General features: G+C 32.4%; 1 protein-coding gene across 3 annotated transcripts in view; it reads right to left on the minus strand.

The window, feature by feature from the left end:
* LOC125058113 (inactive angiotensin-converting enzyme-related protein-like) overlaps positions 1 to 24,572 on the minus strand; it is a 160,541-nt gene that overhangs the window by 74,193 nt on the left and 61,776 nt on the right. For 2 of the 3 annotated variants that reach the window (XM_047662152.1, XM_047662153.1), the window contains one exon: positions 4,667 to 4,691. The exons of the other annotated variant lie outside the window; for it this stretch is intronic. The gene's annotated coding sequence lies outside the window, so the exon portion shown is untranslated. The remainder of the gene's footprint in view (positions 1 to 4,666; positions 4,692 to 24,572) is intronic. 3 annotated transcript variants of the gene reach the window in all.

Raw genomic sequence — 24,572 nt, forward strand, 5'->3', positions numbered from 1 at the left:
ATGTATATTAAATACTAGAGTAAATACAATAACAAAGGATAATAATAATACAATAATAATGTTTGTTTTAATTTTAATTTTATTTATTTTTATTATTGTCAAAAATTAATTTTTAAATTTGTTTTTTATATGTTATGCTAAACTAAGTATATAAATAATAGAGTTATACATAAATGAAGTCCGTTGTATTAGCAATATCAAATTATACCATTCATCACTGTATACTATTAATATTTGAAATTAAAAATTGATTTGCGGTTAATTGTGAATGTAAACGATATCAATTTGTGAATCAACAAAAAATATGATTGGCTCGTTATAGAGTGATTGAAATTATTAATGTTTGAGGTGAATAATTCAATCGATTATTTGTATAGTCATGAAATTTTAATTGTTGCCTACGTTAATTCGTTATTACTATTGTCAAGAAGGGAGATAAATCCAGTAGCTAACCTATATGGATGTTGGTATATAGGTAATAGGCAAGCTGTCGAAAATTAACCTGTTTCATGAGCTAATTCCCATTATTTTTTACAACTAAATATGGCATCATAATTTTTTTTTTCGGGCCGGACTTCCCGTGAAAGGCCGAGGCTGTTGACGTGAGTCAATTAGGGAGCGTTCAAGTATTACGTAACGAATTTGGGGGGGGGGGGGTCTATTTTGTAAACGTTACGATGCGGGGCGGGGATTGAATTACGCGTTATTGTTAATATTATTTTCGACTTTCCACTACTTTACGTTTTACTATTGGGTAAAGAAAAACGTTACGACGCGTTACATGGGGGGGTCAATAATTGCGTGACGTAATACCTTAACGCTCCCTTACCAACTCATTTAAGTTTCGGCTGCAGGGAATCATGCCGGGGTCCATGGAATGTCCATAGCTTACAAGATGCAAGCTGTGTCAGTATGTAATTAGGTCTGCACGTATCCATTATACTGCAATTCTGTTAACATATGAACGACTGAACTTCATATTAAAAATAAAACAATTATAAGGTCTACTAATCTCACGAATGTGTATTAACTAGACACATTTAATGAAATCTGTTAATACCCAACCGTTGTTCGATTATAAAACCTTACCTCAGCGATAATCGTTTAGAGGCAATATTTAGCTGCTATGTTTGTGAGTTTAGTCACAAACTCTAGCAAATATGTGTATTGCTATGTAAACCAATCAAAGTTAATATAATAATTCTAGCAAAATCAATCACAATTTCAATTTATTTCAGAACAAAATTATAATTATGTTATGAGAGCGAATGAAAGTTATTATTTAATAATGTGAATATAAATTATAATAAATAGCCTTCTATAATTCATACTTTTCAATTTCACAGTAAATTTAATTAAGCAGGTCTCAATGGGAGACGTAAGTATTATATACTAATATTAGAATCGTTCGTCGCAATGCATTCAAATTTTACCACACAGGTGACAGAAGTTTAGGTTCTAATATCAATCACAGACTTTGGGAAAATCAGTACAAGTATTTAGGAAATTACACTAGAGGTTTTAAAGAAACATGAGTATAAATGGGCATAATTATAAAGTTATGTGATCATGAAGAATTAAACCTATTTATTATAAGTATTAACGTAAGTATATGTGATATTATATTGTCATTGTTTTATATTTGAATTGAGGAAAAGGTAACAAGATAAATAGGAAAAATAATTGTTTTTAATTGTCTAACATTGTAAAGTTTTTATTGTGTTTGATTGTAACTATTGCTAAATAAAAAAAACAATTATCGCTTATGAATCGATTCACATAACTTTACATTAGCGAATCCCATGAATCATTAAGAAATCATATTTTAATAATCTATTTCCTAATATAATACATAAAAGCCATCAATTTAGATAAATAAGTTTAGCCTTCAAAACGTAAAATTTGGGTTACATAAATGGTTCATTGCTAGTTAAATACTCATTCCGTTAATGTCCCTCAATTAGAGGCAAAATCACAAGATCATTGAAACAAAGGGCCCGCCACAAGTGAGGTATAATTAGAGCAATGGTGTAATTAATACCCTTCTCAAGGTCCATACCCAATGGTCTGTTGATTAGACTCACGCTCTTGCCACTTGACTGGCCTTGGTACACAAAAATAGGTTAAAGAAATCTGATCTCTTCATAGCATTATCTCATCGTTGCGTAGATATTTCAAACTACGCAATGAATTTTAATGTGGGTAAATTATTTAATGAATAGATAATGATTATTATTTTAAATAGATAATGATTATTATTTTATTTTTATTAGCAATGTGGCTTAAAAGAGGACGTAATGAGAATGCGAAAGGGAATGCTTAGGTGGCCATGTAGAACGGATGAATGAGAAACGGTTAACGAGTAGGATATATATAATATATAAGGCCATCGTGGACGGTGAAATCTGGTTGGTTGGGCCATGTACAAACCTGGACCAAATTAAGGAGGTACTAGAGAAGAGACAAGTTAAAAGTACCCGACGGGCATGCAAGTTGAATCTCATGAAAGTAGATGAGGCGAGAGAGGTATGTCAGGACCGTAGCAAGTGGAGACCTATGGTCTCTGCCTACCCCTTCGGGAAGAAGCCGTGATGGAAATAAATATTATTATTAGATGATTATTTAAGCGATCTAAATTGTTGAGACTGAAAGGAAACTACAATCTACAACACAAGAATTATAGATTCAAATATCTTGTCTGACATACGCAAGTTAAACGTGGGTTTTCAGCAAGAAAAATCCTGTCTTGCCAGCATGCAATGGAAAGAAGTATCTTAAAGTTGAGAAGAATAAACAAAACAAGATTTGTTAACATTCGTAACAAAACAAATCTGACAGATACAAGTTCTAAGGCTAAAATGGAAATGGGCTGGTCATATTTCTAGAGCGCAGGATGAAAGATGGACACTTGAAACAACAAAATTGACTGGACCTATTGGAATGAGGTGTATAGGGACGACAAAAGAAAAGATGGACAGATGCCGTTATAGAACTAGGAGGAAAAAACTGGATGAATGTTGGTCAAGACAAAGAGAAATGGAAAAATATGAAGGAGGCTTTTAGCTTCAAAGGGGCCATACAAAAAACAACCTTATTTGTTTTTTAATTCCTACGAACACAACTAATACTTATACTAACTACTAATACTAACAAGCTCAAGATATAGATGGAAATACATACATATTATTGAAACGTTATTATGTATATCGAAATTAACTTCTATACAGTATCTTTGGAACAATTTAAATCTTTTGGTTATAAACTCAGAGCTCATCCAATACTCTACCATCATCATGTGACGATGATGATGCACAGGACAGAGCTGGCACAGAATTAAAGATTCAGCTGTATATCAACTTAATTTGTACTTAGGGAGCGTTCAAGTAGGTATTACGTAACGTAATTTTTGGAGATTATTGACCTCCCCTCCCCCATGTAACGCGCCGTAACGTTTTTCAGTACCCAAGTACAGTACTGTACTCAAGTATAGTAAAACGTTTCGTGACCACCTAGTGACTCTTCAGTTACTATTATGTGGTGTAAGTCGAAAATAATATTAACAATAACGTGTAATTCAATCCCCGCCCCGCATCATAACGATTTACAATATGACCCCCCCCCCCCTCCCAAAATTCGTTACGTAATACTTGAACGCTCCCTTATAAAGAATACGACATGATAAAAATTAGCCATAATTTGTTTGCCATAGTCTTTGGTTCACGAGTATCGATTAATACCCCAGAGACATCAACTAAGTAGTAGCTTTTACATCTGCCTTACCTTCAATTTCGGGATAACTCTATTAAGATTCAGCGATAGTACTCGCGAATATTGAATTATGACACGGCCATTAATATGCTAAGCTTTTACGAGTATTTAATTAAATTGCTTTTATTGTATGAAGGGTGGATTAAACTAACTTTAGACGTTTTGACATCATTGTGGCAATTTGAAAGTAACTTATATTGTTCTTAAAGCATTTTTATTATTCCAATTTAAGAAGAAAAAAAAACGTCTCTAAGACAATACATATAACCTAAATCAGGAGCTTTAGGATTTGATGCCTTGCGAAACATACAGTTTTGGCTTGGCCCTGATGATTTATTAACAGCAGTCGTAGTCAACGAAACACTGTATTTTTTTAATATCATTAACATTTTATTTATATTTTTATTTCGTAATCCTACAGCTAACAAAAATATATATAATAACACAAGTACACTAAACATATAGATGGAACACATAATGTTTACAAAAAGTTAATATTCAATACATTTAAGTTATACCTAATTTGGTAGTGTTGTGTGATGGTGTAAAAGTGAGGGTAAGTACAAGGTGTGCTCAAGATGCAGGTGATTTTGCGCTATGGATATTATTAATACTCCTTCAAGGCTTAAATATTGCTAGTTGTATGTCCGGGCTGCGCGATTCAAAACTGAGTTTTTTGCATAGTGTTGATATGATTAACATGAAACAAAGCACGATTGAAAATATTTCCCATGGCGATCGGTTAATCAAAATAATTTTGGTCCTTTCCACGTGAACATTGCGTAGGCAAAATCTAGGAATAATAATCTGAACTTGTTTTTTTTACCCATTATAAAAAATGGATCAAACAAAAAAGAGGGCTTCCTTTAATCAGTGTAATGTCGAAGCTGAGACTTACCTGATTGGCCCTTTGAGACCGCGATCTGAAAAGAGACATTACGTTATTAACTCAATTTATTAATTACTAAGATCAAAGCAGAGTTGGAATAATGTTTCATAGCGACTTTGTCTATGACCTAAGATAAAATTACACTTCAGCGGGAATTTAATTAAAATTAGTATAAATATTTTATATGTACTCTAATATATCTGTATAATTTTATATTTTGACGTCGTTTCAACTGTTTAAACTATATTCTTTCTCGTTGAACTTATTCAAGATAGAGCATATTTTCAGTTATATATTTTAGATAATATCAATACTATTACAATAATTTAATGACGTCATTATACGTTTGCTTAAAACGGGTCTCTGATATTAACGTTACGCAACAAGCTTTAGTAACTAAAGGTTAATTATAATTAACGGTTAGGGTTTCCTGGTATTTCCCTTCACCGACGTAGCATCGCAGAACTATAGAGTTATAATAATGGAAACGGAAATTATATTTTGATAAGTTTATTTAGCCTTTCTATTAAAGTATTTATCAAAATAAAATTTCCGTAATATATTATTATAATTAATTACTTTATTGAATTATCAAACTGCGCTTCACTTATACGTTAAATAACAGCGAACATTGTATAAAAATTAAATTTCGTATTCTGTTGAAACTCTTCAAGGATAAAACAAAGTACAAGAAAAAAATATAAAAAAAAATGTTGGATTTTTGTAACTTAAGTCCTCTTTCGTCTCTTTCAGACAAATTGTGGTTACGATAAAAAAAGACATCATGAGTAATTTAAAATGATACAAATAGTCGGATAATTTTAACGAATAAGGGCAATTCAGTAGCTTCCTCGCTGGAAAATTATTGGTGCTTCATTAAATCCAAACACAATCTACTAATTTGTACTCATAGCGAAAGCAATCGACCTTGCCTATTAAAAAAATATCAAGTTTGAAACATTCTGAACGATTTTTAAGGCACTTTTTGCCGCGCAACCCACCGAAGTACTTTTAAACCAATTCAACTTCCATCAACAACAGAACGTACCAACTCTGAAAAGACCGGCAACATAACATACAATTTGTGTTATGTTGCATATGTCACCGTAAAATTGTAAAAACCGTTAGATTGTAATCTATCTCGCAAGATTGTAAACTGTCGAAAGATTGTCAACTTAACATACTGCTTGCAATTTAACGTATTATTATTCGGTAGTTATATGAAATTGTTGGGAATTAAAATTAATCTGTAATTGACCAAAGAAGTTTGAATGATAACTAAGTTAGTGTAGTACAATCTACCGAATACCGATAACCGATAACCGATAGATTTCAATCTAACGGTTTTTACAATTTTACGTTAACACATACAAGCAAGTCGCACAAAACCCGTGTAATAGTTACCCAATGGCGCAATAGTTTCTAAAAATATACCACAACTAACAGGACACGAGTCCGTTATACACAATCACTTCAATCAGTCGTCACCTAATTATATCACACATCTTCTTCTCTTCTTCTTCTGGAAAGGAAAGCAGGAAACGAATGGAGAAAGAGAGCCATAGACAGAGTCAGTTGGAAAAAGCTGGAGGAGGCCTTTACCCGTGAAGGGGTTCCGATCGACGGTACTGAAGGAAGCTAGAATATAGAATAACAAGCAAAAGAAAAAAAGTATGTATAAAAATGTAAAATAATTTAAGCTGTGTAATATAATTTGTTTTTTTGTCATGATTGGAAATTAAACGGGCTTTATTATTATTATTATTATTATTATTAATTATATCACACATTGTGAATCAATAAATTACTATAATAAAATAAATGTTTTAGAACCCAATGCTAGTCCATGGGCAAGCGCTTGATAATATTCAGCATCACGTTTGCATAGATATCCAAAAGCTCTATTATATCGGAACATAATTTAAACAAAAAATAGTTCAATTTTTTATTCAATAACAAATTACATTGTTTTAGAAGATTGGAGCCTCTAAGCTAAGTCAAGGGAGACATCAGGATACTCTGCTCTTCCCAAATGCTATATAAAGAAAAATTGTTCTCTAGTTCCTGTAGAGTAATGCTTCGAACCGATATCTATAAAGGAATCTTTTAAAATACGTAAATAAGGAGTCAGGTGTTCACCGAATCAACCTTACAATCTATATTGATAAGACGCCGTGAGGTGACAACAGCCATCTCATCCCTTATTCAAAACTACACCAAAAGAAATACATACATTATTCCCAGCACTTCGCTTTCATATCTCTTCGACAAATATTCAATATATGGAATGAGATTTCAATCTATATGCACGTGAATGATTTTAACAAATATTTGGGCTTGCAAATATCAAAGATTCGGAAGTAAAGTCTAATTTAACTCTAATATAAAGCTATAAGCCATAATGAAGATGTTATAGAGGACAGAATCCATTTTGAGAATATCCACACTTATTATTTGATTTATTTAATTATCCTAATTTGAATTGCAATGCACGAATAGACAACATACCTTTTGACAAAATCGTCAGTAGGTACTGTTTTATTATATTATAACGTTCTATCACATTACACATTTACTATATAAATTATGCTAAAAGCTAATTATGTCTAAAAATGCAGTAGACCTGTGAACTACGTATATATATATCTTAATCTCAAAAACAATCAAAAATATAAATAATAATATTCATACATAACATAAATTAAAATAAAATAAATTGATTTAAACATACACCATGGAATAATTGTTCACACATGTATATAATACGTTATATTCGAATGTTAATAATACTATTTATGTTGTTATTAAATAAATAAATAATAATAAATCTTTATTCATGACAGAAATATGATTGTGACAAAGTTGATGTATCGCTAGTCCCCTCACTAGGGAGCCCCTCTGTTGTGTTACATTCAAAATAAATAGTAATTTTTATATATTAGCACGCATTTGTAGCGTAAATATTCTCTTGTAATTAAATAATCTAGTATGTTAAAGACAAAATCCTTATAAAATATTTCTTATTTAAATAAGAAAACTAACTTCAGTTCGCCTTTGATAGTATTAATATTCATAGATTTCGATTCCTGGAACTCATTCCAAGTTTATTATAGTGCTAGAAATACTTAAGTGCCACTACCTAAGCTTCTCGATCTTATATAAGCTCGAAGCTCCGATATTTAGGAAGACAACTTTAAGTACCCATAAACACTGGAGGGATAAATAAATGTTCGCTATTCGGTGGAAAAAAACGAAAGTCTGCACAAACAATAGTAAAGTGCCTGTAAGGTATGCATATTTTTATTGAATGGTATAGCTCTGTTATGATGTATGAATAAATTAGAAAGAACAAAGATATATAGCTTACAATTGACAAATAACGACTCGTATGAATTACGAAACGTTTATCGCATATAGAACTCGAGCGTTAACTATTTATGCTTTCAAAGGGAAGGTGATTCTATTCTTAATGGCATTGCCTTGCCGTTATAATGTGGGATAATATTTAGACCATTTTGACATCAATTATATCTTAACTATTCTTATTATTATGACATTGTGATTATAAGGGTCTGTTTCACAATGTATGGATAAAGTACCAAATAGCTATGCAACACATAAATTATATGGAAGATAAATTGTGCTAAATGACACTTCATCGGACTCATATCTTATGATGGACTTCATGTGACGAATAGCGCTATCTGACAGACGTGAAGCGCAACAATAGTGTTTATCCTACCAATAAGTAATAAATAGCTAATTTGGAACTTATGTAGAACTTATCCGTACATTGTGAAACAGACCCTAAAATATGATATTTGCATGCCTATTTCTATATGGTTGCTTGTGCAGTTTTTTATAGTTAATCAATCTGAATGTACCACTTTCTTTGCAAATAAACGATTTATCATTATCTGCACGGGGCTCGGCCGTACCATCCTTTTCTCGAAGCAGTTCGTGCCATTTTTGACCCCCTATAACATTGTTATGGATTAATCTAGAAGCCTGAATTTATTTAGTGACTATATTTATTTAAAACATTAAAAAATGTAATTCTGATACGGTCACTATAAAATGTTGTTGGGTTATCTGATTACGTAATAACGTAAAACAGAAGGTCCCTTAAGTAGGGACTGAATAAATTACCCGTCTTGGTATTAACACAGATCTCACAACTACGGTAGAAGAACTCCGTACAGCTGTGAGTTTTTTTACAAGTTTTTGAAGGTATTATTATTACTTTAATCGACAGCTCATAGTAAAATCAACTTAACGTATAATACAAAATATGTCATATCTCATTCCTTTTTTATATACCAACTAACTGACCGGACAAACGTCGTTTTGCCATGTATATTATTTCTAGGAAACTTTTTTTTAAAAATAAAATAAATAAAATAAAATAGCCTTTATTGCTGAACTTATTTTTACAGTAATTTTTCTTACAAATACGTTTATAACTTTTAACAGTTTCTTTTCTTTTCATAAATCCGGTATCGGTAAACGGTCGTTTCTACATTTCAGCTTGTCTTTCGACATAGGCCTCCTCTAAAGATTTCCACTCTGTTCTATTTTTCGCTATGCGCGTCCATATTGGGCCCGCCACTTTTTTGATGTCGTCCTCCCATCTTCTAGTCTGTCTGCCTCTGTTTCTTTTACTATCTCGTGGTTGCCATTCTGTTATTATTCTCGTCCATTTCTCCTTCTTCTCTCTTATCATATGTCCAGCCCACCTCCACTTTAAGCACCTGTATGTTGTGTATGCATTCTTAAATTTTGTTTTGTTTTTGATACATTTTAGTTTAACTCGGTCTTTTCTTTTAATTCCTATTGTGCTTCTCTCCATTCCATTCTGACAAACTTTTATTTTCCTTGCTTGTTCTTCTGTCAATGCCCATGTTTGGCACCCATATAGTAAGCATGGTAAGATACACATATTGTATATTCTCCTCTTGTTCCTCATAGACATATCCTGGTTCTTCATGACTTCACTGAGTGACCAATATCTCTTCCAAGTATTAGTTATTCTTCTTTCTATTTCTTTTTGCATACATTCCTCAGTAGATATTAACTGTCCCAAATACACATACTCCTTTACATACTCTATTTCTTCATCATTTACTGTTATGGACTCTGTTTGTGAGGAGTTAGACATTACTTTTGTTTTCGTTAAGTTCATTGACAGGCCTGCCTTCTTACTTTCTTCCGCTAACTGTTGCAACATTTCCTTTAGGGTTTTCGGGTTTTCCGAAAATAAGATTAGGTCGTCTGCAAAGCGTAGGTGACTCAGATTTTCGCCATTTATATTTAGTCCTTTATTCGTCCAATCCAGATTTCTGAATATCATTTCCAGAACTGCTGCAAATATTTTTGGTGAAATTGGGTCTCCCTGGCGTACACCTCTCTCAACCGGAAATTCTTCGCCTATAGATTCTAGTTTTACTTGTGCGGTGCTTTTTGTGTATACGTTTTTCAGTATCCGTATGTATTTTGCATGTACGCCTTGATCTTTTAATGCGTCCCAGATAAATCTATGTTCAAGTGTGTCGAATGCTTTGTTGAAATCCACGAACCCTATGTAGTAAATTTTGTTATATTCTTTAAATTTCTGGAGTATTTGTCTAAGGGCGTGTATGTGGTCTATTGTTGAAAAATGTCTACGGAATCCAGCTTGTTCTTTGGGTTGATTTTCTTCAAGTGTGTTTGTGATTCTAGATAATATTATTTTTGAAAACACTTTGTAAATATTGGACATTAAACTGATTGGTCTGTAATTTGCTATATCTCCTTTGTCACCTTTTTTATGTAGTAGTATAATTGTAGATTTTGTCCAATCCTCTGGAATGTTTTCCGTTTTGATAATTTCATTAAATATATCTGTAAGTCTTGGAGCGATTACTGGTAACGTTGCTTTTAGAAGTTCGTTTGTAACAAGATCAGATCCAGGGGCTTTATCGAGTTTTTGTGTATTTATTGCTTTTATGGTTTCTTCCTTCATTATTTCCGGTATATATTCTTCATTAGTTATTTCGTCGTTTTCTTTTATAGTGTCTTTCTCTTTTTGACTTCGGTATAAGTTTCGGTAGAATTCTGTAGCGATTTTTAATATTTCGAGTCTTTTACCTGTATTATTGCCATCTTTCTTTCTCATACTTGGTATCCAGTCCTTTTTGTAGTTTAACTCCTTCAATGCCTTTTTTATTCCTCCTGTCTTTTCTATGTAACTTTTCATTGTATTAGATCTTTTAGTTTTTCTTTCTTTCCTAAGTTGTTCACTGATCTTTTTGCTTACTTCTGTTACTCTTTGGCGGTTTCCTTTAATTTCCTTTTGTCGTAAAAGTTCTTTTCGTTCTTGTAATAATTGTTTGATTGTAAGTGAGACTTCTTTCTTGATACTTTTGTTTGTTTTTCTGGTTACTGTTTTTAGTTGATTTAGTAATAGGTTGTATTTTTCTTGTATCGATGGATATTCTTTCTTCTCTAATTCCGCGGCATCTAGAGATGTTTGAAGATTATTAAGTAATAGTTTAGGGTCACCTGAGTATTGTACCGCTAATTGTTTATTTTGAAATCGTCTTGTTTTCTTGAACATTCCTGACATCGCAACTCGAACCATCCTATGGTCTGTGTGGAAGTTTAAATTGTTTATGATCGAAATGTTCTTGAAGGCTTTTCTATTATTAGACATAATAAAATCGATTTCATTCCTATATTGTCCATTGGGTGAGATCCATGTCCATTTTTTTGATGGTTTCCTTTTATAAAAACTGTTTAGAATACTTAATCTGTTTTCCAGTGCAAAGTTTACTAGTCTTGTTCCGTTTTTGCTTCTATTTCCATACCCATAGTTTCCTATGGTATTTTCTTCCCCACTATTTTGAATCCCAATTTGTCCATTAAAGTCTCCCATCACGATGACGTTTTTGTGTGCGTTATCAATAGCGTTTTGGAGATTTTCATAGAATTCCTCAATTGTTTTTACGTCCTCTTTTTTATCAGATTCAGTTGGTGAATATGCCTGTATAATAGACCATCTCTCTTCTTTATCTCCGTTCACGGGCAGTTTTATATTAAGGATTGCAATACGTTCCGAGAATCCACTAAGTTCTTCTATGTTGTTGACTAGATTTGCTTTCACCATGAATCCAACTCCATACAGCCCGGGCGTCTCCCCTTTATAATGTAGTACGTATTTGCCATGGTTTTCTATACCTTCTCCAAATCTGCGCATTTCGCTAATACCTATAATATCCCACTTTAACTCTTCTATTGCCAGCTCTAGTTCTTGGAGTTTTTCAGGTGTTCTAAGAGATCGACAGTTAATAGTTGCTATGTGGATGTCATTTACTTTGTTTTTCATGTTAGTGTTATTTTTCATGTTAGTGTTATTTTTTTCCTTTAGAGGGTCGTGGTCATTTTTCCCCACGATGACCAGTCGGCTTGGGGAAGTATTTTGTTTTGTTATTTTATGTTGGTTCATGTTGAGCTGTTTATTTTTCCGTTTACCGACAGTTAATTGTTATTCTTTGTTAGTTGTTGTCTTAGCGGGAAAAGACGAAAGAGAATTAGCTCTAATCCTCATTACGTCGAAAGCATTTGGTCTATTGTTAATCGGCGGCATTAGAGTTTGTTGTTTCCTTGGTTGAGCATTGTTTTGTGGGGATGATGACGTTTCTCTTTTGCGCTTTTCCTTATTTATGTTAGTATTTTTTTCTTTTACTACTAGTTTGTCAAATTTCAGGTACGCGATATTTCCCTTTTCTCTCTCCTCTTTTAGCTGCGCCTGCAACGTTTTCCTTTTCTCTATTACTTCCTTTGTGTAGTCTTCTGTAACATATACATTTTTGAAGTTTTTCTTCTTTCCCATAACTTCATTCTTCTTCCATTCGCTCGTAAAGGAAATCAGAATTGGTCTTGGTTTTCCAGAAGACTTTCCCTTTCCTAGACGATATATTTTGTTTATCTCATGTTCTTGTAATTGTATGTCAAGGTCAGTTTTGAAAATATGTATTGTATTTTGTATTAATTCTTGTGTAGACCTTTCGCCTTCATTTACTCCAAACATTATCAAATTGTTTTGCTTCTTTCCTCTTTTTAAACTTTCTACTTCCTTTTCGAGATTTTCTACTTTTATTTTTAAGTTTCTATTTTCTGTTATAATAGGTTGAAGTTTTTCGTCTAATCTCTCCATTATATTATTTGTTATCGAATCTTTCAATTCTATTGTTTGGTTCAAGATTTCATTCTTCATTTTATCAAACAATAGTTGAAACTGATCTTCCATTCTTGTAAACTAAATCTGCGTGTTATGGAACGTAATTAGTGGTAGTTTTTATTTACTTGCTCTGGCAACACTAGTTAGCTGTTGCTGTGACAAGTGTCAATGTCATTGATCTTTTGTCTATGCTCAATATGATTGGTGAATTTCTAACCTCTAATTATCACTTTTTGGAGATACTTTTGTTGAAATTCAAGAACTTACGTGATATTGTGTGAAATCGGTAGTTCCACTACACGGACGACACTTCGATTTGTGTTTTGTGACGTCGCAGTCTCAAGAACAGTGTACGAAATTATTTTTTAGCACTCAATATTACGGAGCTACACAATTACGATGCTTACAGTATGACAGCCGGAAACGGACATCAACAACAACTTTTTTTTAGTTTAATAAAAATAACTGACTACTATAATAAAAAATAGGGGTTGATCGTAGAGGGGTGACAATTAAGCGTCGTATGTATTTTGGTATGCTGTATCATATAAAAATAAATACAAAAAGTTTTGTCTAAAAAATAAAAACAAATATTTAGGGGGAGGAAATATAGATGTTGTCCGATTCTCAGACTTACTGAATATCCAGAAAAAAATTCATAAGAATCGGTCGAGCCGTTTCGGAGGAGTATGGTAACTAACATTGTGACACGAGAATTTTATATATTAGATAAGCTTTAAAAAAACTATTTATTGTCATTATCACTCCTGTACCAATTATATTAATAGATAAGATAATCTTCAACAATTAACGTGAGCTATAAGCATTAGTTAAAATACTACGAGATATATTTTAATAAAATTGCAATTTAGCCGAGAATCCCACTTTAAAACTGACCTAATTACATTTCTAAGAGGAAAATGAGAAAACTGGCATCTTCATTACATAGGTGTGAAGTATTAGAAAATTTAATCAAGCTTGCATACGATGAAGTTAAAATGTGTTTACTTGCATCGTTGGCATTTTGTTTAGGACTACGACATCTGGAAATACGTTGAATTAAACTGAAGTGAGATGACTATACATTCGTAATTACATATATATTTTTAAGAGAGTAAAGTTCTCTAGAATATTGATATAAATTTAGCTTGATTCATGAATAGCTTTTTGATATATTTTAAGCGTGTGTAAAATTTACCTCATAACATTTAAGACGTATATAGAATATTCTTCAAGAAGCCATATAGCGTTTGTTTTATATAATAGGGGGGCAAACGAGCTTGCGGGAAAAAGGGCAGTCATCGCAGCCCATAGACACCCATTTTTAGTGAGTGCGTTGCCGGCCTTTTAGGGGGAAGTATACTCGATTTTGAACATTTGGAGGTCGTATCTCTGAGGGAAGACCCCCACCGGGAAGCGTCTTACGAGACGTTTTTAAATTTACGATTAACAAATTAAAATTGCATGGCGCTTACGTAATTTGCTTTTGTGCTGGCGTAATAGTTTTCTATTAATATTCTCAATATGTGGATGTTGACAATGTTGAAGTTTCGTATTTTTAACTGTATTGCCTGGACACACGAATGTCTTTCGAAACAAAATCTTATACCTCTTTATTAGGTCGCTTATATTATCTTAGCCCTTTTACTAAGGTAGGTTAATAGATAGAGAACTTATATTAATTATTGTGACTCAGTTAACCTTTTGATTGGCATTTAAATTTCTGTGTACATACATATTTTTATTTATTATTATTTTTATTTTTTCCTTAGATTTTACTTTTTATTATTGTTAGCGATAAGGCCGCCCGTTGCCTTATAACTTAAGTAACCTGCTTTTTTCATGTTTTTTATATGTATGTTTTTGTATAAGGTAATAAAGTATAAATAAATATATAGATTCTTGCATGTAAATATATAGATTATAGATAGATATGTATGCCTAAGAAATCTGTTCACTCAGTAGTATATTTAGTACTTTGCGTATATCTTAATACCGGAATAAAATTACACAAAATTCCGTCCTTGATATCTCGTCCCAGAAAGTCCCTAACATTGTGACTAGTTGTAACGAGGCGCATTTGCATAAATGCGAACATTTCTGAAATATTCATGGAAGCTCTGTTTATTTTGACCTCGCGTAATTGTGTCATAGATTAGAACTTAACAATGAGTTTAATTGTTTACTGTATTCTGAAGTTGAGGGTTTTAACGTAGATTTCGTAAGGATTTCAATTATACTATGAATATAAAACCAGTGGCGTAATAACCCTTGGTCTTGGCTACAGATATCCGTATATTTCTTGTAACTTTATTCACTCAGAGCTGTAGGTGTGTTATTTTGTGAACGCTCGTCCATTATTAGGACTAAGCTCACAATACATACCTTCACACTACGAGCTAATGTAAATTGCGCAAGACATAAAAGTCCTTTGGTGGCAGACACAACTGTATTTTGTACAACGTAAACGGAATGATTTATACTTTTGATAAATAAATAACATCAATAATTTTACAAATATAGGTATCATACGTGCTCTCGAGCTTAGCTTTCGATTTCAGTCCTGCCTTGCGATTCTGTAACTCACTTTTCAAACTCACACAGCGGTTTTCACAGCGGCGGTCGCGCTCAAATCAGTAGTGAAGCAGTCATTTTATGATTTGGTATTGTGTTGGGTATTTGGTGTGAGTTCGAAAAATGAGTTACAGACTCGCAAGGCTGATTGTCTTCGTATGCAACACTTGTCTATGAGTGACATAGTCCTCTATTAGTAGGATGGAATGACTAGGAAATGATCAATTTAAATAAATAAAACAAACCTTCCTGAATTAAATGACTGCGCTCAAGACGCATTAGGTCATTTTAAAAATAAGGGAAATCCAAAATTTAGGTTATTAATATAGATAGAAAAAATATCTCGCACTGCGGCTATCGTCATATAATTAATTACATTCAAGAAACAAATGTAGGCAACGCGCTTCGGCAGAAGTCATTGCGAGTCATAAAGTACAAGGATATAGTCGCACTGTCGGAATGTACGAGATACTATATTATAATTTTTTTAATATTTTATTACACGCAATTGTACATGTCTATTAGTTTTACAAATTCAAATTTAATGTCGATGATAAGTGATACATGTATCTTATGTTCCATAATAAACATATTTTATTTATTTTTATTTTATAGTTATTAACATCAATAAATCCTTGACCAATATTCTGTAAAGCACGCGAGGCGGGACAGTTTCAAATTTATTAAAAATTGTATATTAATAACGTTTATTTGCCTCTTCACAATATTGCATTTTACGGGTTTACATGCTGGAGGTACTGGACATCTTTGTGAGAGGCTGTTGCGTTTAATATGACTAAAGAAATCATGTGGTAACAGGTCATCAGCCTTCCATCGCGGACAGAAAATATACGAAGAGATGACTACATACAATGACTTAACTAAAGTAACAAACAAAACAAAGGAAAATAAACAAAATAAAACTAGAGCATGAGTAGTTGTGGGTGTGTGAATGTGTAAGGGTGTGTGAATTAAATGTGTGTAATCGTACTTCACTTATGTTCCTCAACCGAACTAATAATTGCGTTTATAGAAAGCAAAATTCATTAGTGCCAGGGTTAGAACGCACGTCATCACATTGACGGCAAGTACGTCAGTGCGTGTGTATCCTGTCGGCTTTTCCCCTGGCGGAATGCCAAATACATACAGACATACACTTATAATGTGGCTCCACGTACATTTTTGAGGATAAGCCTTGGAAGTTATCCTATTTTATGAAATGAACTTAAAGATATGCGTCCTTGTTTTGTTTGCGCCGGTTGAGATAACTTTTGATTGAACCATGACAAAACAAGAAAATCAAGTTGATTAAGTAAAAGAACCTATTTGTTTCTATACGTTAGTTTGATTCTAATTCTATTTATTTATTTATTTACACTTCGTTGCAAATAAAAGAAACACAATACATAAAAATTATAAGGGATGCAACGGACGGCCTTATCGCTAATAAGCGATCTCTTCCAGGCAACCCTAGTTAAGAGAAAAACTAAAAAAAAAAGGAAACATGATGCGTGCAAGAAGTGCAGAATCCTTAATCTAATCTAATCTTTTACAGAATTATGTAAAATATTGTCATTATTTTTATATTAAGTATATTATATTAGTTTTTTTTACATATTACACTTAAGCCAGTGCCACAGAATATAAATACATCAGTGGTGCGGTATCATGGAGGCCCCTACAACGATTGCGTGGTTTTCTTAATAACGAGCTGGAAAAAAAACCAAAAGATGATGTTATCAATTCGACACGTATTTTCTTTGTAAGATAAGACAATGTACATGTCCGAGATTTAATAAGAGATTACGATGTCATTTGTTTTATTATGATGGAGACATCACGCAGTATCATAGACATGTTATAGGTTGTAAATTGTCAATGTGTCAATGTTAATTTGACAATAGTCGATAGATTACAATTTACCGAATAATAATACGTTAAATCGTAAGCAGTACGTTGAGGTTCACAATCTTTCGACAGTTCATAATCTCGCGAGATAGATTACAATCTAACGGTGTTTACAATAATTTTACGGTGACAGATCAATGACTTCAGTAGTTCACCTATCGGGGCCTGCGGACGTGCACTGGCCTTGTTTTTAGAAATTAAATAATAATGTCGGAAGACGATAGTGATAAAACTTGGCAAACATAAATCGTTTCGAATCTACGACATACATTTCAGAAATAAATATAATGTTACTATGACCGAATACATTTTATTTCTCAAAAGAGGAATGATTTGTATCGAATGTTTGTGAGCCTTACAACTACTGGAATACTTTCAAAAGTTCTTTCACCATTGCTACAATATCCTTGTGAAACATTGTCTACGTTTAATTACGAAATATTAAATAGCAGTCCAGCCTTACGAAAAAGCCATGATCGTCATTTTTATTTTTTTTTATTATAAAAAAATCAGTACTAGTTAGTTGAGCTATCCTGAACAACAGTCTTGGGTTTGACACCCGGCCACTCAGTTATTTTTTTTAATGAGTGCAATCCACACTTGCTCGTTTGGTCCTTCCTGTATGTATACCTAAATACCGACAACGTGTGTTAGACTTATCTACTTGCCTTCAAAATTATTAAAGGAGCGGCACTGGATTACAATTATCATAATTTTACTTTTGTAATACTGATGTTGTCTCACTTCTAGCTATGTTACATATGTTTTACACTTTAATTTTAGTGTTAGTTAGTAGAAGAATTAATATTTGATTAGTTTTCATTGGGTATAATATTCCTCTTCTTGGATTATAAAATTGTACATCTGCTAATGCCCCTTTTTTTATATCCGAGAAAATCGATTTGAAAAAGGAATGTTGAATTACCACTTGTAAGTTCCAGTCTATTTTCTTAGGTAGTATACTCACTGCTTGCCTTAGAAATTCGACCGTGCCCTCCATGAACGGTTTAAGCACTCACCCGGGACCGCACAACACTCCGAAAGGCAGAACACAATTTTAAATTTATAGAATTAAACTTGTGATCCGACCGGGTATAAGGCTGATGGCTGGCCATGCATCATAGTGAACGCTATCATGGTGGCTGCAGCTCCTTACAAACGTTGTGTAAAAAAAATTGCGATTTAAAAGAGTGGCGGAGAGTTTATTGCCAGTTATTCTCTTCCGTTCTAGGCCCTTGATTTGAGACTTGGCAGTAAATGTAAAATTAGAAGCATTAGTATGTATTTAATAGTAATACCTATCTTCACCCGAAATGTTCGTTATAAATATGTGTATTGGTTAAATATTTTCGGTACATTCACAGCATTGGCACTCAGCTTACAAATCACGACTTACCGTAAAAGCTCACAAGCCGCAAACTGCATGTCCGTAGTCCGTACAATGTACACAGATTGAACTGCATTCGTACAACTGTACACAGTCCCCGAGTGGTCCCAAACACTATTTGAATCGGAGGATTTACATAGTAACGAAAATACAAGGATTTTGGACCATGAATTGATACAGCAAAATACTCGTCTTAATATCATGTACGCATCATAATTGATATATGCTATTTTAAAAGAGTACCGAGAGTTTTTTACGCCGGCTTTTTCTCTCGGCCTACACCCTCTGTCTTCTTTGCCGATGAGTAGGGATGCCTACAAATTGAAATTTAATGACGTGGAATAAGTGATACATGTATCTTATGTTCCATAATAAACATATTTTATTTATTTATTTATTTTTTATATGTAAAAAGTCCATAGGTAGATATACAGAACAGCTAAAAGAATTTGCTTACATTTAAATATTAACAGGTTAAAATAAATACTTACTAACAATAATCAAACAGGTTTTATTACTGTCGGTTCACCTTTGACACAAACTCAAAATATTTATTCATATAGGTAAACAAGTACACTTATGAACGTCAACAGATATGTTAAATTGATTCTAAATTTACATTTACTATCAGTTCGCAAGTCAAGGGCGTAGAGCGGGCAAGTCTGGCAAGCAACTCTCCGTCACTCTTTTATATCGCCAAGTTTTGAGTCATACAGATTGTTTGAACTGGAGCAAATCTATACCCAGGTTTAGGATCATTTAAATAATCGCCAATTTATAAAAGCTTTATTGAAATTAATTTACCTTTAGGTAAATAATACCTGGTTAAATATTAATAATACTAATTAAAATCGTGGTCTGTTATTTATTAAGATTACTTAAGCGATTTAATGAGTATTCAAATGGATTATCCAACCGGTAGCTAAAATATATTATTCATATAGAATGAACTAATAACTAGGCGTGCTGTATGCTTTTTTAAACGGTTTTATTTAGTCCACCCCGTTTGTTTTATTCTTGGGTCAAATTTAGTAATTCAAATTTCACCCTCTTCCTGTCAACCGATTAATCTGAAATTTTGTATACACTTTGGATTTTGGTGACAATACAATAAACTAAATAAATAAAATAAAAATAAATAAATATTATATAATATATAAATATATATTATATATATATATAACATTATATTAAAAACTGTATCTATTTTATTAATTAAATATATATTATATTTATATTATAGAATTGATTTATTTATATAAACTAATGGGCAAGGAACCTTGCAATAATGAAGCACTAAATGAATTAAACAGAATGCGAAATAAAAACTAAAAACTAGAAAATAAAAATAGGTAAAAAAACTTTTTAAGTTAAACGGTTTTATGTTAAACATACATTGCAATGTTTAAGATAAATGTACTAAAAACCAAAAAATAATAAAATAGATACAGTCGTGGGAATTATAAACATATGCATAGACTAGAGACTAAAATAAAACCGTAGGGCACGTCAATTGTCTACAAATTGTCTATATGTATATATATATATTATATATACACATACTTAAAATTGAGACTAAATAATACTGACTTGTTTCTTTACTAACACTATTTGGTCAGAGTGCAATATACAGTCTCAAATATAGCACGGTATAAAAAATGAGGTCAGCTTACAAGTCCATTTGCATATTTTATCTTCCATTGTAAGTTGTACGTGGCATATATTCTTGTGAACAATTATTATGCTCTACATTATGGAAGAAATGAAGTAAGTGCCGAGGGCTACGTATTCTACGAAGACTACGGCGTAGCTACAGGCTATTCCTACCTTAGAAAACAATGGAGATTAAACCTACAGCAACATATTTTTCGAATTTCTCTATATTTTCTAGCTAAAATTAGGTTATTTTGTAGCACTGTTCCGATTTGAATTCCAAACACAAAAAAAATATATTTTTATTATGACATTTAAATTAATAAAATTACTTTGCGATTTTTTATAAAAAATAAATAAATCAGTGGCGCTACACCCTCTTTACATCTTGGCCTCAGATTTCTGAATCTGTTTCATGATCATTTTTAAATCTAATATGCACGTAGGTGATCAGCCTCTAGTGCCTGACACGCCGTCGACTTTTTTGGGTCTAAGACATGTCGGTTTCCTCACGATGTTTTCCTTCACCGTTCGAGCAAATGTTAAATGCGCACATGGAAAGAAAGTCCAGTGGTGCACAGCCGGGGATCGAACCTACGACCTCAGGTATGAGAGTCGCACGCTGAAGCCACTAGGCCAACACTGCCAAATTTAATAAAAAGTCTTACCAATATGTAGTGTGAAGCACCGGGAATCGAACGTAGTACTTCCAGGTAACATAAGTTACGAAACCTATAAAAGTTAAAGTATAAGAACAGTTGGTTATTTATATTTAAACAATTCAACCAAGCAGTCAAGATTTTATATAACCACCCTAAAACCACAACAAAAAACGGAACAAAATAAAAAAAAATATTTAAAATATCACTACGGAATTTATGCATATACAAATGACGACAAAAAGGTTTTAGCTAGACGTTATATATGTAAGCTATGTTCTGTTGAAAGTATTATACCTAGAATCCCAATTATATTTGAAAAACCTGCACAATACAGGACATTCTCACGTACAAATTCAAAAGAGAAAATTTTCCTTTCGCGAAAAATTTTATCCCTATTGCTTGAATACCTCGCAAAATATTTCGAATAACGTTTTCTTTAATATAGTTATAAAGCTTCAATCGACAAATTCTATAAAGGAAGATAAAATAGAAGCTGTTTAACGTATATTAAAACATGATTGAATCTATGTAGAAATATATAACCACTCGGATAGGGTAAGTTACTTTGAAGATATATTAAGGTTTTATGTATAAAAGTGTAATTAAGAATTTTAATTGATTAATACTCTTGCAACAGAGAGCGCACAGCCCGCCTTATTGCAATTTATTTTAACAATCGCCGACTCATTACTGCACATCTTGACCATATTTCTTGTTATAATCCAACATTTAATAAGTGCTTATATTTTACGCTATATTAGCGACCTAGAAGTCATTATTAGGGTATAAATAATGCAATTCAAAGAGCGCTATAACTATCTATGGGAGCATAACTATATTGTGCCGTCACAGAATGATTACCTACTTAACAATAAAAAAAGTGCGTGCACACAAAGTACACATGTCAGAAGTGAAACTTATTTGGCAAACTAAGTTCCTCCCTCACTCTCTCTCAATCGGTCTCAATCGCTCTCTCCCTTTTCTTCGACAAAAACGCTGCACATCTTCGTGACGCGAGTATTATTATTATTGTGTTTCATCCATAAAAAATAAACCCTCATGCGCCTAACGAAGTTTCTATTCTATAAAATCATGTTTAGTAACGTAAATCACCAAACAATAAAGGCAGTATCTGAATTCAATCATTTTTTCTTCTTTTAAGCCGAAAACTGAATCGACGTTATTTGTTCCTAGGTGAGATCATAGATACTAAATGAGCATTTCATAACGTTCATATTCATGCTTTCGTAATTTCTACAAATGGCAAACGTGGAACTTAAAAAACACATTTCTCAGAAAATTCAACATCAAAGTATATTTCTTTGGAAGATAAGAGAAGTCTTTAACATTGACCTTTCGTAAAGCGTCTGAAGTCTTAGGCTGTTTAATTTTGTATTCTACGCAGTTTAGTTTTTGTAAAGATGTTGAGATTATACGTTTTGGTAAGGGATTAGTTATTATCTTTGTAATTCAAGATGGCGTCTTTTCTATCGCCACAGCCGCGTGTTGTGACGCGTTTCATTACTGAATTCGCTTTTATTTATTTGTTTTAATAACCATTAAACTATGCACTTGCTAAGTCCATTATCAATACTTGTGAATCCAACTTATATGACAATCAACTTTGCCCTTGATGCAAAAAAAATAAGTTAAGGAAATTAAAATCAAATCCAGCGGCGCTTTAAATCACGAGTTATCTTTTATTGGTTCCGACCTCAGATAGCATTTGTTTCATGTTTATTGTTTTATAGCTCAAGTTTTTAATTCGATAATTTAAAAATCGAATTCTACCAAATCAAGCCAGTTTCGTATTTTAAAGCAATTTAAACAATGACATTCAATTACTTTAATATAATTTGACCACAGTGCTGACGCAAAAAATACATCGTGCATCATTTGTGAGAAGCAATTAGTTGAATTCACTTTAAATTGACCGAGTTGAACGTGGTTTTTAACGTTATTTATTTCGTGATTGCAGGATTTTCTAAGAAATAAGGCTGGTTAAGCTTTTAGCTGAACACTGTGCTTTTAGTGGGAATACGAAAAAACTAACTTATTTCAAACGTGAAATCTTTTCTAATTGGTGTAATTAAGAAAAAGGAAGCAGCTTTAATAAATGGTAATAAATGGCTTTTTATTTATACGGGAATATACAAATGCACTTTAGGTATTATATCTTTAGAGAGCATACACAGTACAGCTAATATGAGCGATATCAGTTCTGTGTTGTCTTCTCACTCTAAACTGAAAAAAAAATCAAAAAAATAATGCACCTGTAGCATTTTTTTTTAAATTTAAATTAACAATACTTGTGAGTAATTATATAAAAGCGACGCACGAAGGCCACATCTCCACGGTATCCGGATATATGACCCGGAGGACCTATGTTCGATTCCCTGTGAAACAATAATTGTTTCTCATTATAACCCGGTACCAAGAGCTCATATTTTGCGTTTCAAAAATTAAGTTGAAATATGATTTCATGCCCTGTCAGCCACGGCACGGGTAATAAAGATTGTTATCCCGTTTATAAATATATATATTTCAAACTTAAATGAATCATTTATTAAGTTACCCAATACCGTCAAAATTAACAGGCAAACATGTCAAACAAATGGAAAAGCTTGTCCGCTTAAGAGCTTAATTAAAACGATCAAGTTCAGGGACTGTAAATAATTCTAGTATAACGGAACCAGCTAAATATCACAAATACCACAGATAATGGATGAACAGCTTAAAATATTGTGTAGCCAATACTAGAAGTTAAACAATTCAAATAGAACATATATTTGATAATTATTAGGATTTTTGAAGTTGTATTCTTTAGGCGCGTTATGAAAAATTGATGAGAGTGAAATTTTACGATGCGCGCGCACCGTGACACAAAATTGACAGAATGAAGTTGCCCACGGAAGATGCTACGGCATTGGACATAATTTAAAAACAACAATAATAGAATTTATGTTACACTTAATGTAAGAGAATAATAATAAATATTTATTTATTTAATTTTTCAAATGTAAACTGAACTTTATTGACTATAATGACTCAATTTCAAGTCTTTGATTATTTAATTGTAATTAATTATTTGCATGCAATCAAAAACTATTTTAATAATTCCAAAGAGGTATAACTTCTTACGCGCGTACATAAGTACACGCACCCTTTTTTTGTTAATATTTATTTATTTATAAAAGCTTGCTAACGCTCGGCACACTGATACATTGGTACAAGAACAATAAAATACAATGTTTAATGTGACTAGCACTTACAGGAAAACATAACATACACGAACAGATAATATAATAAATAATGAAAATAAATTAAACAAAACAATTAAGCTATAAAAAGTAAACGAAAATCATTAGGTGCTCCCCTAACTACTATTAATCGAAAATGGCGTTTATCAGAATGCTCAATCTGGATATCGGTGAGTTTTGACTAAAACGCTTTATCTGGAAAGGAGGGACAAAGGAAATGATGCCTGGACATAAAACATATAATATAGTTGGT

The sequence above is a fragment of the Pieris napi genome, chromosome 17, assembly GCF_905475465.1.
Source record: "Pieris napi chromosome 17, ilPieNapi1.2, whole genome shotgun sequence".
NCBI classification, from domain to species: domain Eukaryota; kingdom Metazoa; phylum Arthropoda; class Insecta; order Lepidoptera; family Pieridae; genus Pieris; species Pieris napi.